The 14,080-nt window shown below is 37.2% G+C and overlaps 1 long non-coding RNA gene across 1 annotated transcript; it reads left to right on the forward strand.

Annotated features, from left to right (window-relative positions):
- The first annotated feature begins 4,384 nt into the window (after positions 1–4,384).
- Positions 4,385–11,085, forward strand: LOC116550711. Its single transcript, XR_004268542.1, has 3 exons — positions 4,385–4,543; positions 10,211–10,305; positions 10,968–11,085. It is a non-coding gene; the product is annotated as an uncharacterized LOC116550711 (long non-coding RNA).
- Positions 11,086–14,080: the final 2,995 nt, after the last annotated feature.

Here is a 14,080-nt window from a genome sequence, read left to right on the forward strand (position 1 = left end):
TATTCCGGTCTCTAACTCCTGAGCTCAAGTGATCCTCCTGCCTCGGTCTCCCAAAGTGCTAGAATAACAGGCGTCAGGCTGCACTGGGCCTCATTTTATAAATGAGCAACCTCTAGCTCTGAGATTCAGCAAACCTGCCTCTCCTTATTGTAGACATCCTCTTTTATGACTCAAAGCAATCTGTCATTTTCACAGGCTATCCTTTCTCAGAGAAAAAGTCAGTTTGGAAGTCAAATGTACTAATGTTGAATAGTTTGAATTATGTCTTTCCAAAAGTTTATATAATGAAGCCCTAACTTACATTACAGCTGTATTTGAAAATAGGACATATAAGGAGGTTTTAAGGTTAAATGACATTTTAAAGGCAGGGCCCTAATCTAATAGGACTAGGGTCCTTATAAGAAGAGAAAAACACACCAGAGATATCTATCTATCCGTCAAATCCCATTCCCTCTCTCTTTGCTCTGTCACGGAGGAAAGGTCATCTGAAGTCCTAGTGAGAAGGCAGCTGCTACAAGCCAGGAAGAAAGGTCTCACCTTGAAACCAACACTGACCACACCTTATCTTGTGCTTCTAGCCTTCCATGAAAAAATTAATTTTGGGGGGTGCCACCTAGTTGGTGGTATTTGTGGCAGCCCTAGAAGACTAATATAGATCTACAGTTCTCATATTGTTAATGTTTATGTAAGTGTCGGTGTGTATGTCTAACTACACAGATACATACACATGTATATATACACATGAACATACGCACATTCACACTATAAAAACTGGATAGGATACCGGGTGCGGTGGCTCACGCCTGTAATCCCAGCATCTTGGGATCCACAAGGTGGGTGGATCACGAGGTCAGGAGATCGAGACTATCCTGGCTAACATGGTGAAACCCCATCTCTACTAAAAATACAAACAATTAGCAGGGCATGGTGGCACACGCCTGTAGTCCTAGCAACTCGGGAGGCTGAGGCAGGAGTATTGCTTGAACCCAGGAGGTAGAGGTTTCAGTAAGCCGAGATTGAGCTACTGTACTCCAGCCTGGGTGACAGAGTGAGATTCTGTCTCAAAAAAAAAAAAAAAAAATTGGATAGAAACTTTTTGCTACACCATAACAGTTTCTATTCACTCATTATTTTATCCACTGAAAATTAAAAGCATATTTATTAAGGGCTTGCACAGTTTGGACTTTAAATTGTGCTCTTTATAGTGCAAGAGTATTTCTAGCAATAATATGTTTCATGATTTACTTTAAATGTTTATTATTATCTTTTCCCAAATTGACATCCTTTGATCAGACCCCTTTCCTATGTTTCAGACTTATCTATTCAGTTCTTCCTAGGTAGCTCCGCATAGGTGTCACATCAGGACCTTGATCCCAATAGCACCGATCATCTCATGTCCCCAGTTTGATCCTCTTTTTTAATCTTCATCTCTACTGAAACTCTCCACCTACAAGTTGCCTCAGCTACAAGTGTGGGAATCTTCTGGCACTCCTTCCGTCTCCTCACAGTCCCCACACCTGGTCTTGGAGTCAAGTTGACCCAAAATTTTACATTTTTACTGACTCCTTATCACTGGTCGTCTCTCACTCAGACTCCTACAAGAGACCCCTAGTGATTTCCAGGCCCCAAGGTCGGCCTTCTCCCCATTCTTCATAGTTTATGCTACTACTCTTTAATGTCCCAGCCACTGCAAATCCAACTGTGCAATGATGATTCATTCTTCTTTTTAAAATTTCACAGTCACATCCCACAGTCTGTAGAAACAACAATTTAAAGCTTCAGATTCTGGCCCCTGCCTATGTCACTACTTCCTGCGAATGTTTACCAGTTATCTCAATGGAGATCTGCATTCTGCAAAGAAGCTGTGGTACTTTCTACCAGCATGTCATTTTACATATGCGCAGGACGTCTACACCGACACATCCCCCACCTTCTTCACTTGTTAACTCCTTCTTGCTCTTCAGGTAATTGTCTTCCAAAACATCCGATGAGGATCAGCTTTAATGCCCCTCTTTTCATCAGCTCTCATACTTTTATGAATACTGCTCGCATCATACTAATAATAACTACTTGATTTGCAGTTGCTTATTTGCCTGTCACCCCTATACGACCATGGCTGCTTGAGAGGAGAGGCTATGACTTTTATCTCTAAATTTCAATCACATTATGCCTGGCTTAATAAACATTCTCTGAATAAATAAAGTATAATAGGAGGAGAAGCAAAAATTATTAGAAAAGCTTACAAATTTATGGGGGGGATCTGAACACATATGAAATCAGTGAAGGCTATAATGCAGAATATCATTTCAAACTCTGTTTTCAGCTTTCTGTTGTATGTTAGATTGAGAAAATCCTTATGATGTTAAAAAAGATAGAATATAAATAGAATATAAAGTGACTGAATTAGGCCACAGAGCAAGTGTGTGAGGACAGCCACTTCTCAATACAAGAACCCCTGTTCAAACGTTTAATTGCTCCAACTTTTTTTCAAATAACTTATATCTGTAATTGATTATTTTTTGTGCAATTGTGAGTTCAACATCTGTCTCTTTAGCTAGACTTTGGCAGACGTCACTTATATCTTGTTCATCTCCATATCTAACACTTAGAAAACATTCTATATACATTTTCTGAATGATAAAATAAAGCCAAAGCATGGTTCAACATGTCCATACCCCTCATTTCTGCATCTTCCAGGCCACACATGGCCTCTGGGGTGTTGCGAATATTTATTCCATGACAAAGAAAAGTCCTTTGGTACTAATAAGTCATAGACATGAAAGTCTGTAGGTGTTTGGCAAAATCTCCCACAATGTAGTATTTTTTTTGGATACCTCTCTTTGTTTCTGTATTGTACTGACGGAAGAAAATAAGAGAGTAAAGATTTATTCTACCTAGGCTTAGAATCTAGAAAAATGGACACAGAGAGAAAATAGCTTGTCAAAGGCTGCAGTCTTAGTGAGGTCATTAATACAAATTCAAATAATTCATGTTAACAAAATCTACATTTGAGTTCTAGTTGGAAAGTAGATGTATCTCACTTTCCGTAGGTAGCGATTTAGGGTTTTAGAATGGAAAATAATGGAAAGGATCATCTAGTTTAAAACATCTTCTTTCATAAATAAGTAAATATGTAGTCTGATTGATGTCTTCTTGGGAACTGTGGCAGAAGTACAACCAAAGTCCCATTTATCTTGACTCTTGATTTAGTTCTCTTTCTTAAACCCGCAGTAAGGATATATAAACAAATACATATGCATATGGATATGCATACATACATTATACATATGTGTACATATTCCTAGATGTTTACTTATGCATATATATACATACACAAAAGAAGTTTTTGATCATATTATCCTCAAGCCAAGCTGGAGTTGCAGAAGAGGATTGTGTATATGGGGTGGGGATGCAGGTCAATTCCATTCAGCAAGAGTGAGTCACTCAGATCAGGGAATGTGATCTGACCGCTGGTGTACTCATTGTCATCTCTACTATGTAAGGGTGTCACAATTACTTGGAAAAGCAGCAAGGGTATGGAATTTAATTCTATGTAGTTCTGAGCTAAAGTTCCTCAAAGTTTACCCTTCTATGTTTTCTCCTTTCACACTTTTCTAGTTCAATTCTGATGTGGAACCTGAGCTGAATGAACTTAAACATTCCCAATTCTTCTGAATCATGGGTCTTCAGTCACTACATTTCCTCCTCCCGCCAGCAATAGATTTCTCAAAACGTTTGTTTCCAAATTATCCAGGTGGAATTTAGTGAGGTGGGCCCACTAAACTAGTTTTATTTGGAGGGATAACTGGAAGTGGGTTTTCCTAATATATTTTTGGAAAAGATAGGGTAAAAAAGTAGGGGCAGCTTATTTTTTGAGTGGTGACAGCCATGCCTGCCTTTAACTTGAGGTCCCAATGTAAGAAACCCCCTGGGTCCTGCAGTACACACATGTCGATATCTCAACCTGTGTGTTTAAATCTCTTCCCTACCTGCCCACAGCTACCAAACAGCTGAGTTTTGACCAGCCCTTCACCCTAAGCTGAGCCCATTGATCATGCAGCCTGCTGTAGGAACCATGGCTCTGAGGAAATGGGCCTGCGTCATCTGTGCAGGAAATTGTCAGGTCCTGACTAAAGAAGCATAGTTGTTCTAGGCAGAATTATGCCCCTCCCGAAAGATGTCCACATTCTAATTCCTGGAACTCTTGAATGTGTTCTGTTACTTAGAAAAGGAGAGTTAAGATTGCAGATGGAATTAAGGCTTGCTAATTAGTGGGTTTTAAGAAGATAAACCTGATTCTCTGATGGGCCCAATGTAATAATTATGAGGTGGGCCTCCTCATATGAGAGAAGCAAGGGACAGAGAAGAGTCTCTCATAGTGATGCAAAGAAAGAAAAAAGACTCTACAGGCCATTGCTAGTTTTGAAGACGGAAGGGAATCAAATCATGAGCCAAGGAATGCAGGCAGCCTTTAGAAGCCGAGAAAGGCGAGAAAATGGGTTTTCCTAAAGTCTCCAGAAAGAACACAGCCCTGCTGATACATGTGAGCCCTGTTTTTGTACTTCTGATTTCCAGAACCATAAGAAAATAAATTTACCTTACTTTAAACCATTAAGTTTGTGCTAATTGGTTATGGCAATAATAGAACACAAATACAATGGTATGATGGGGAAGGGGGTGCTAGAAGAGATTTTAGGTGAGCAAGTCCCCTTTGCCCTATGATTTCCTATGGGGAAAGGCACAGGAGGAAGAGGGCCAGTGAGGGGTACTCTAAAGCTCAGGGCCGGGGAGGAACTCTAGTCGCCTGGATCACAGAGTGATACCAATAGAGCCATGGGCCAGAAGTAAAAACAGATCAAAACTCGCAGGTAAGCATGAAGATCATTTTAACCAGTTGTCCTTCAGGATGACCTGCCCTCCTCAATGGCCCTGCAGCTTTACTGTGTTTCTCTAAATGTGCTTACTCATGTCCTCTTGCAACTATTGCTTCCTGTCTTGTCCACCATCCTCAAATCTCTCCTATTCCATTGTATCCGCCCTCTCCGTTTCTATTCTCTATTCTGCTCCATCAACTCCCAAAATGTATTAAGGTCAGCAGTAATTAACACGTTGCTCAATTCAAAGGTAACTGTTTAAACCTCACCCTAATTGACTCTTTATTAATTTTGCCATTGGGAATACATCCCTTCTCTTCTATTGACCTCCTTACACGGTATCCTCCTGTCTTAATCTGTTTCTTTATAAGTTGGCTGTTCTTCCTCTTTGGTTTGCTACATCCTCCTCTACCTAACCGTTAAACACTGAGTGTCTCAGTGTTTGCTCCTGTGCCCTTTCCTGGTCCATAGGCAATACTTCTCTTGAAGAGATTTTATTCGTATTCTAATTCAAGGTGGTGGTTTTTTTTTTTTCCTGATGAGTTTACAACATCTAGTGAAGTACTCCCTTCTCTTATTAACGACTCTTATGAGGTTGTTAGAGTACACCACATACAAAGACCTGAGGCTGGGGTTTCAACTGTAGCAAGTAATAATGGACTATTTTCAATCTTCATGGTTTGATTTATGTAATGAAAAGTGAGGCTTTATATATTTCTGGTTGACTCAGCAGAGACACACAGCAAATGGTAGCATCTGCTTCACACAAGGTTTTTATTTGCTGGGAACCCAGCCAGGGTTGGCCAGGACCCTCTCTTAGCACCTCTGTCTACCAATAGCACGTATTCCTGAAAGAGTCAGCACACTCTTTCTGTTAAATATTTCTTTTCATAATTTTATAATAAAATTTTTTATGAATTTAGCTAGTTACAGGATTTCACTAGAATGTATACACACACACATATGCAAATAAACATGTATGATACTATATTACTCGTATATTTTATAGATACTTAAACATAGAAGAATCCAAGATAAGAAATAGTGAGGTGAGATGAAAAGATGTCGAGACACTTAGGCTCTATCAGCAGAGTGAGGTGATGGATATGGTAATTAACCTGATTTAATCATTCCACAATATATGCACATTCTATGTTCTACAATATATCACAACATCACATTGCACACCATTAAGTGTATACCATTATTATTTGTCAATTAAGATGAAATTTAAAAACTATAGGTTAGTCTAACAAATTTTCAGATAACATGACTTCATCATTTAACTATGTGCTGTTAAAACTGTAATTATTTTTCAAAATATCAGCAAAGAATATGTACTTAATTATATAATAGGGTTACCTGTCTTCACAAATGACATACCATGAGTTCAATGCGTACCTTGAGTTTGTTGTTGTTTCTTTACTAGTTTTCCTCAAGGTAGTGACAAATCTGGGCCAATGTTAATGACATTGTCTCCGTCAGCCTCTGACAAGAGGAATACATTCACACCAAGTTTGGGCTGGGTATGAGTAAAGTTCTGTCCATGGAATGGAACTAAGCTAAGTAGGCCAGGGGGATTAAACCCTTGATCTTGGCGTCATTAGCACTGTGTTCTAACAACCAGGCTAACTGGCCACAGTCAAAGACCAATTGGACTAATAAATCACAGAGGCCGGAAGTATCTGGTTTGCATTTATATCTCATTTTTAATACATTATTTTTATAATTTGATCTAAATATTTTTAAATAAGAGATAAAAAAAGAAAAAGAGAAAAAAAAAAAACTTTGGAAGAAATGAAGCCAAAGGCAATATCAGTGTCATTCATAAGAGAGAAAGCAGGGAGGAAAAGCTATCTCACACAAATTCCCAGTACAAAGTCAAACTATGTGATGTGCTCTCACTTTGTATGAGAGGTGGCAGCTGAGAATATTGAGAGAAAAATCACAAATATTTTAAGTAATTTATGTTTAAGAAGCACAAAAGAGGCTTTGTATTTAAGGAAACCTTTTTTGAACCGCTTTGAAGGTCAATAACTTTTACGAAAAAAAAAATGTTTGTTAAGAAAACCAAATTTTTCTGTTCTGTTGCTGTTTCCAGATTTTCAGTTTTGTGTTTGATCCAAAATTGAGTTAGGCATGTATCTTCACATCTTAAAAGTAACTTAGTTGCATCCCAACTGCCCAGTTTATTCTCATTGTATAAATAGGTCACTGGAGAGGGTATCTTAACATTATTGTCCCTGTGGATTTTCATTCCTGGAAGGTATTCAAAATCCTATCTATTTCCAAAGCCCATTATAAGTAGCACCTCTTTTAGGAAGTGTATCTTAACATTTGAAAATTGACTTCCTTTATACTGTTAAAATTTGTGTTGCCTGCACCTTATATTTGGAGACTTGATTGTATGTAATTCTTATTATTACTCTTTATTGTGCTCCAATCAATTCCATTATCATAATTGTCTCCCTAATGAAAAGACAAATTTCTTAAGGGAAAAGGCAGAGTTAGATACCTCTTTGATGGCTCACACAGCACAAAAGGTAGGCACAAAGTTTATACCCGCTGAATTTAATTTGAATTTAACAATTATTCCTGTGATCTTTGAATATTGTGGGATTGTTAATCTGCAAATATTCTTGCTTGGTTTCTTTCAACACCAAATCAGAAGAACAGAGATGCTAAGAACTTTTATGTGAATATTATACAAGAAATATATGTTGCATTATGTTTTAGCTTGATTACCTAATTTATGTGTAAACTATGTCTTCAAGTAGATGTCTCTTTTGAAAAAAATTATGTACAGAATAATGTCAAATGTTGAATGTGATGGGCAATACTTTTAAAGTTTTTTTTTTTTATTTTCTAAGGATTTTAACTACAGCAGTTTCTTTAGTATAGTACAATTATAGTGCAACTGAAAAATATAAAATCAATCATTTCAGAAGATATGCATCATCTTTAGTAACTATAAATATTAGTAGCTTATCTTCATATGTTTGTATCTTGAGACATTGCAAAATCAAATTCATCTTGGTGGTATAGGAAGTGGCAGACTTCCTGAAATTATCTAACCATGACATAAACTTGATGAAGATAAAGTAACAGTAATAATAGGAATAGTAATTATAATATTTAATCTTTAGAATGCCAACAATATTGTAGGCAGGTCTTAAGTGCTTTGCACCTACTAACTCATTTATTCCTCAAGACAGCCTCATGAGGTAAGAACAATAATTTTCCCCATTATACAAATTAGGAAACTGAGGCACGAAGTGATTAAGTACTTTTCTCAACGTTATCCATCCAGGCAATCTGTTTCCACAGTTCAGCTATTGACGGGTGTACAACTGTGTCTCAAAGGTGAGGGTGTTGAAGAAAGTTGGTATGTAATTTTGCCAGTTCTAGATAATTTTAGCCATTCTATTATAAGAAGTCATAGTCTCTTGTCTACAAGTTGTTCTTAGAAACTGAACAGACAACATAATCTCTGAAGTCTAAGATGACGTTCTGTACTCTAGACAACAATGGTCTTCACTAGAAGGAAAAACTGTGGGTGATACTAACCTGTCCCCTACATGCACCACCTTCTTGGAATCTCAAGGGGACAGGGAGAGTGAAAGTAAACAAACCAACTAAAATAAAATAGCACCTAATGCCTTAATATAATCCTCGCCCAGCTTTCTTATTTATAGTATCCAAATATAAATTTTGCTATTTCGTAAAAGTGAATAACCGAAATAATGGTATGCCTGCTGCCAATTTTGTGGAATTAAATCTTATAAATTCTCAAAGACTGAACTGCTTGTTTATATTTTCCCTGGGAGCACACCGTGTTCTATGTGGATAACAACAATTTAAAAAGAAAACCTAAAAGTAATTTCAGAGCATTTGATAATCAGGTCATGACATCATCAACTTCAGATATGATGAGAATATGAGGAACTCACTGTGAACAAAAGGGAGAGATAAAGAAATGTGGGAGCTGTTCTTGGACAATGTGAGACACGATGTTAAATGTTAATTATTACATCAAGCTCAGGAAATGTGCAAAAATCAGTCATTAACTAGAGTGCCGCTACTCAAGGTGTGGTCTATGGTCCAGCAAGATTGTTATTAACTGAGTTAGAAATGAATAATCTCAGGGCTCCAGCCCAAATCTGCTGAATCCGAATCTGCATTTTGATAAGATCTTCCAAGGGATTCCCACACACACTAAAATTTGAGATTCACTGGACTTAAGTGTCTCTCTATACCCAGTATCAAAATGTAACATCACTTCACTTACATTACCTTTTAGCCTCATTTTTAGACCACAGCCACCTTAAAAAAATAGACTCGTTGTGATGTATGTATGGCAATTAAATATACAAAGCCCTTTCCCAGGCATTTACTTCATGTAAAATCCTTATTCTGCCTTTGAGAAATTCAGGATATGTACATGTTTTTAATGATAAATTGTTGCTAAGAGAGAAACTATCAGGAAGACAAATACATAGAGGTGGTCGTTTAAACTGTTATATACTAAGTTCAAATTCAGTGTCCAAATCCATTTTAACACCCTCACCTTTGAGACATAGTGAGACCTTTTCCACTCCCAAGACAAGCATCTATAGTTGTCAGAACATTATTAAGTCCTGTCCTGGAAATGCTGAAGGATTGACAGCCAATTTTTCTAAGACACAACGTTTTCCCAATACAATTCCCAGTCTTCATGAAGGTAGAAAACGTGACTTAGTCAAGCATAAGTAAACTATGTCACTCTAAGATTTTCTTGACTTTTTCTGGATAAACATACGATTTGAGGTTAAACTAGACATTTCAGATGTTTCCCTTCTCCTCCTGCCTGTAATGTGATTAGGATATTTGATGTGGGTGAAGGGAATTGCATGCGTGGGGCCGTGATATGGAGGAGATGCTGTGGTTGCCACAGGTTGTGAGTCCTGACAACCACATTGCCATCTCTACTCTTTCCTGTTGCCATGGTGACATTCTTGGGAGGTTGCTGCCTCTTGGCATGCTAGGCAGAGAGCAGAAGCATAGGCATTCCATCCTTTAAAATTGCTCTTATGACAGATTTCTATTTCTCCTCTTCCATTTTAGGATCCATCTCCAAGGGTGGGGACAGGAGAAGAGTGGACAGGCCAGAGGTACCCCCTCTGCTATGTCTTCACCAATATCTATACTTTTCCGTTTCCTTACAACTCTTCCCTATTTCTTCTAGCTTAGAGAGTTCTTATCTCTTCAAAGGCAAGAAAAACAAGATCTTCGAGTATTCTTATGTGGCTTTTAATTTACAACTTAAAAGTCAGGAGTTGCATGGTTTTGTTTTCCAGTTTCCATAGCTGCCACTTCCCCTTAAGGCAACGCCTGCCTGGGGTCTCTCTGATGACCTAAATGGAGGAGAGGTAACAGGGTGAAATGGAATGAGGTATGGCAAGCATCGGTTCATATTTTTAAAAATGTCCTTTCTGGTGTCCTACAATTCTTATGAGATAATATGAAAGTCTAGAGGCACTGGACTTTCTAGGGTTTAAGCCATGGAAACGTAAGCTCATCTAATCTGTTCGTCTGAGAATATATGAGATGCTGAATTCAGTTCTTAGTACTCTCTAAGTGTCATTGTCAACTTAAGGGATGGGCTTAGGCAAAGAATCAAAATGGAAAGGCATCTGGGGATGATTTCCTGTGAGGTCTGATTATATGAAGTATGATTATTTAGCCTAGAAGGAAAAAAATAGACTAAGAGGAAATAAATATTTAAACATCTATCATATTATGGGGAAAAGTAAGTAAGATTTTGCTATTGTTGTTGCTTGTTCCAAGAGCAGAATGAATGAGAATCAGTGAATTAAATTTAAGAAATCTAACTTTACTTCAAATTAAGTATGGCAGAGAAAACATTGCCATTTTCATTTTATTTCTGGATACAGCAACATTATAGAAAAGCCCAATTCCTGAGACACAATTTGAAGGGAAAAGCCATGAGGAAAGCAGGCATTTTGACACATATCAAATGGTTATATGAGGGAGAAATAAAATTTTTATTATGTAATGCCATCACTAATATTTGTGATTTTTATTTTATCACAGCATATTCTCCTACTTTGAATCATATAGTAAGGAAAAATTTCCTGGGACAGATATTTAGCAATGAACTGGATTCCCCATGCAGAATTACCTATTCTATTATGAAAATTATTGAGCAGTAAAAAGAATACACCTGTTCAATAAATGTTTCCTTAAATTTATTTTTAGATTTCTTAAAATATGTATTTTCATTGAGTACAAATGTGCCAGGTATCCTTGCATGCAATGAAGAAAAATTGGTAGGCAGGATCGGCAGAGTCTCTCAAAATTGAATGGTTGTTTTGATTAGGTGATTTTTATGTTTGCTTCTGATTTTTTGACGTTTTAGGGTCAATTTAATAATTTAATAGGATACTACTACTCCTACATCCTACTGCACATTAAAGTTTCTATAAAATTCAGCCATCTTATTTTTTCCATATACATTAGGGTATATGCGTATTTATGCATTTTTATTTATGTAGACAGTTTTAGACTTCTGATAATTTGCGTAATGTTTTTTTTTTTTTTTTTTTGACGGAGTTTCGCTCTTATTACCCAGGCTGGAGTGCAATGGCATGATCTCGGCTCACCACAACCTCTGCCTCCTAGGTTCAAGCAATTCTCCTGCCTCAGCCTCTGGAGTAGATGGGATTACAGGCACGCGCCACCATGCCCAGCTAATTTTTGTATTTTTAGTAGAGACGGGGTTTCACCATGTTGACCAGGATGGTCTTGATCTCTTGACCTCATGATCCACACGCCTCAGGCTCCCAAAATGCTGGGATTACAGGCGTGAGCCACTACGCCCGACCCTGCCTAATGATTTTTAAGCATCGTGAAGAACCTGAGACTTTTACCCTACTTGTATGTTAACAAGTTAGTTTGTCCTAGTTTCGTGGATGCTAAGAGAAGGCAAAAGACTCCCGAATCAGAAACAAAGGACAGTTTATCGCTTACATCAATAGCAGTAACCAAAATATCAGCATCTACATTAGTTGCCTGAGTCCCAATCCTTATAAACCTACGTGATGAGGGTGAAGTGGCCCCTGCACATGCAAAGGGTTGCATTAGATTACAAGGAAGAAATACCACATTTAGGAAATCTCGGGCTTTTAGAATGGGCTGCAGGCAAGCCTGCCCAAACATTGTCCCAGAGGAAGACATTACTTGTTTTCATAATGGACAGCAAACAAGCCTGGTCTCTGTCCTCAAAGAAGACACTCTCTGTCTTCCAAGGGTGTCTTCTATACAAACCTGAAACTTACCTGAAAAGATAGAACACAAGGCTGTCAGTACTTCCATTGTCAAAATACACAGAAATGCTAGAGATCCATTAAATTGTCTTGCAATAATGATGCATACTAGATTTCAAGCTACCATAAACCAGATCTTATCTTCTTCATCACAATATTCAATTCCTTCCCTAGTGCCTAGTCCACAGCATAAGGAGCTAAGACTTACTGAGGTCTTATCATATGTCATGACTTTTCAAACACTGTGTATATGAACTCAATTCTAACTACTATCATATAGTTACAAATACTATCTTTATTTAGCACCTGAGAAAACTTATGTCAAAAGAATTTAGAAACAACTAACAAGTGTTGGAACCTAATTATATATTTCTAGAAGAAGTAAATTGGATTAATAGATGGCTAAAAAACTATGAAACAGAAGTCTCTGTGATTGTATGCATCAAGCTATGTATGAAGCTGCAATTATGAGTTTTAACAGTACAGTTCTGTCTCTCGACCTCACATACTACTAAAAACAGACTAAAACCAGAGGCTAATGCATATTGTTTTACTATTTGTTGATTTCTGTAACTACAGTCTACTCAGGGAATCTACAAGGATGCCTGTGCTGTGACATATCTAATGGAAGTTTTAGTGTCTAGGTTTAATTTGTCTGATTTGGCCAAACTTCATGGTGAAAGACTAATTCTATCTTAAAAATATGAGAATTTATTTCATACTGATTGTTCTTAGTAGTGTGTCTATTGGCAGAACATTAAAAAACAAGAAGAATGGCTCTGTTTTATTAGCTGTGGAATAAATGTACAATGGAAAAACCAGCTCATGACTAAAATAGAGAGAAGTCATTTCTGTGCTATGTAGCTGTCCCTGGATATAGACATGACTACAGCTACACAAAGTATATACTGCTCTATGTCTAGATTTTTGTTTTTCAGGAATTGCAATCTGTTCATTTCTAGTCTCCCTTTTCATAGAATGATCTCTTTTTTCCAGGTTGTAAATATATAGTGACATGCAATTGAGTAGAAGGAGGCTGGAAAATATATATTACTGCATATCAGCAGCAATATAATGAAGAGAAAGGTGGGAAAAGAGAGTAAAGGGTTCAGAAAATCAGGAAATTAAATAAACGTACACACAATTCCACATCCCAATGTAGAATCACTATCACATTAATTTGTATAGTTTCCTCCAATATTTAAGGAATTCATCAACAAATTCACACAACACATATTTAAGAAGAACCTACTATATGTCAGATACTGTTGAAGGTGCTGGGCAAATAGCAGTATATAAAATGAAAGAAATATTCGCATATATTGTAGAGAGAGCTTTTCCGCATATATTGTATAAAATTTTGAATACTACCTTTTAAACTTTTAATTACTTTCCCAGGTTACTCTCTGGTTTTCATAACCATCATTTTTAAAAATGGCATGATCTTAACAAAATAGCCCATGATTTCAACAACTTTTTTATGGTTGTCAGATTTGTTGTTTTCCATCTCCTTTTCTTCTTTCCTTCCTTCTTTCCTTCTTTTTTTATTTAAGAATAATTTTTAGCAAATGGCCTGATAATGAACATATTGTCAGACTGCTTTTTTCTCTGTATTTCATGCAAGTGTGTTCTTTCAGCTCACGTTTCCTCTGGACCTGTGCATGCTGCCTCTAGATGCTCTTCTCTTTTTGGGCAATAGTCACATTACAGAGCCCAAATGTTAACACATCGAACTCTCTATCAGCAGAATTGTCATTGAATAATTCCAGAGGTACCAAAGAATGATTCTCCTGGGATTTTTTTTATCCATGGTCGAGTTTTGAAATTTTAAGTTTAGAGTTTCACATTTATCCTCTTTCGAAATGTGCATACTACTGCAAT

The sequence above is a fragment of the Sapajus apella genome, unplaced genomic scaffold (genome assembly GCF_009761245.1).
Source record: "Sapajus apella isolate SASKATOON/1434 unplaced genomic scaffold, GSC_monkey_1.0 scaffold8, whole genome shotgun sequence".
In the NCBI taxonomy this organism is placed as follows: domain Eukaryota; kingdom Metazoa; phylum Chordata; class Mammalia; order Primates; family Cebidae; genus Sapajus; species Sapajus apella.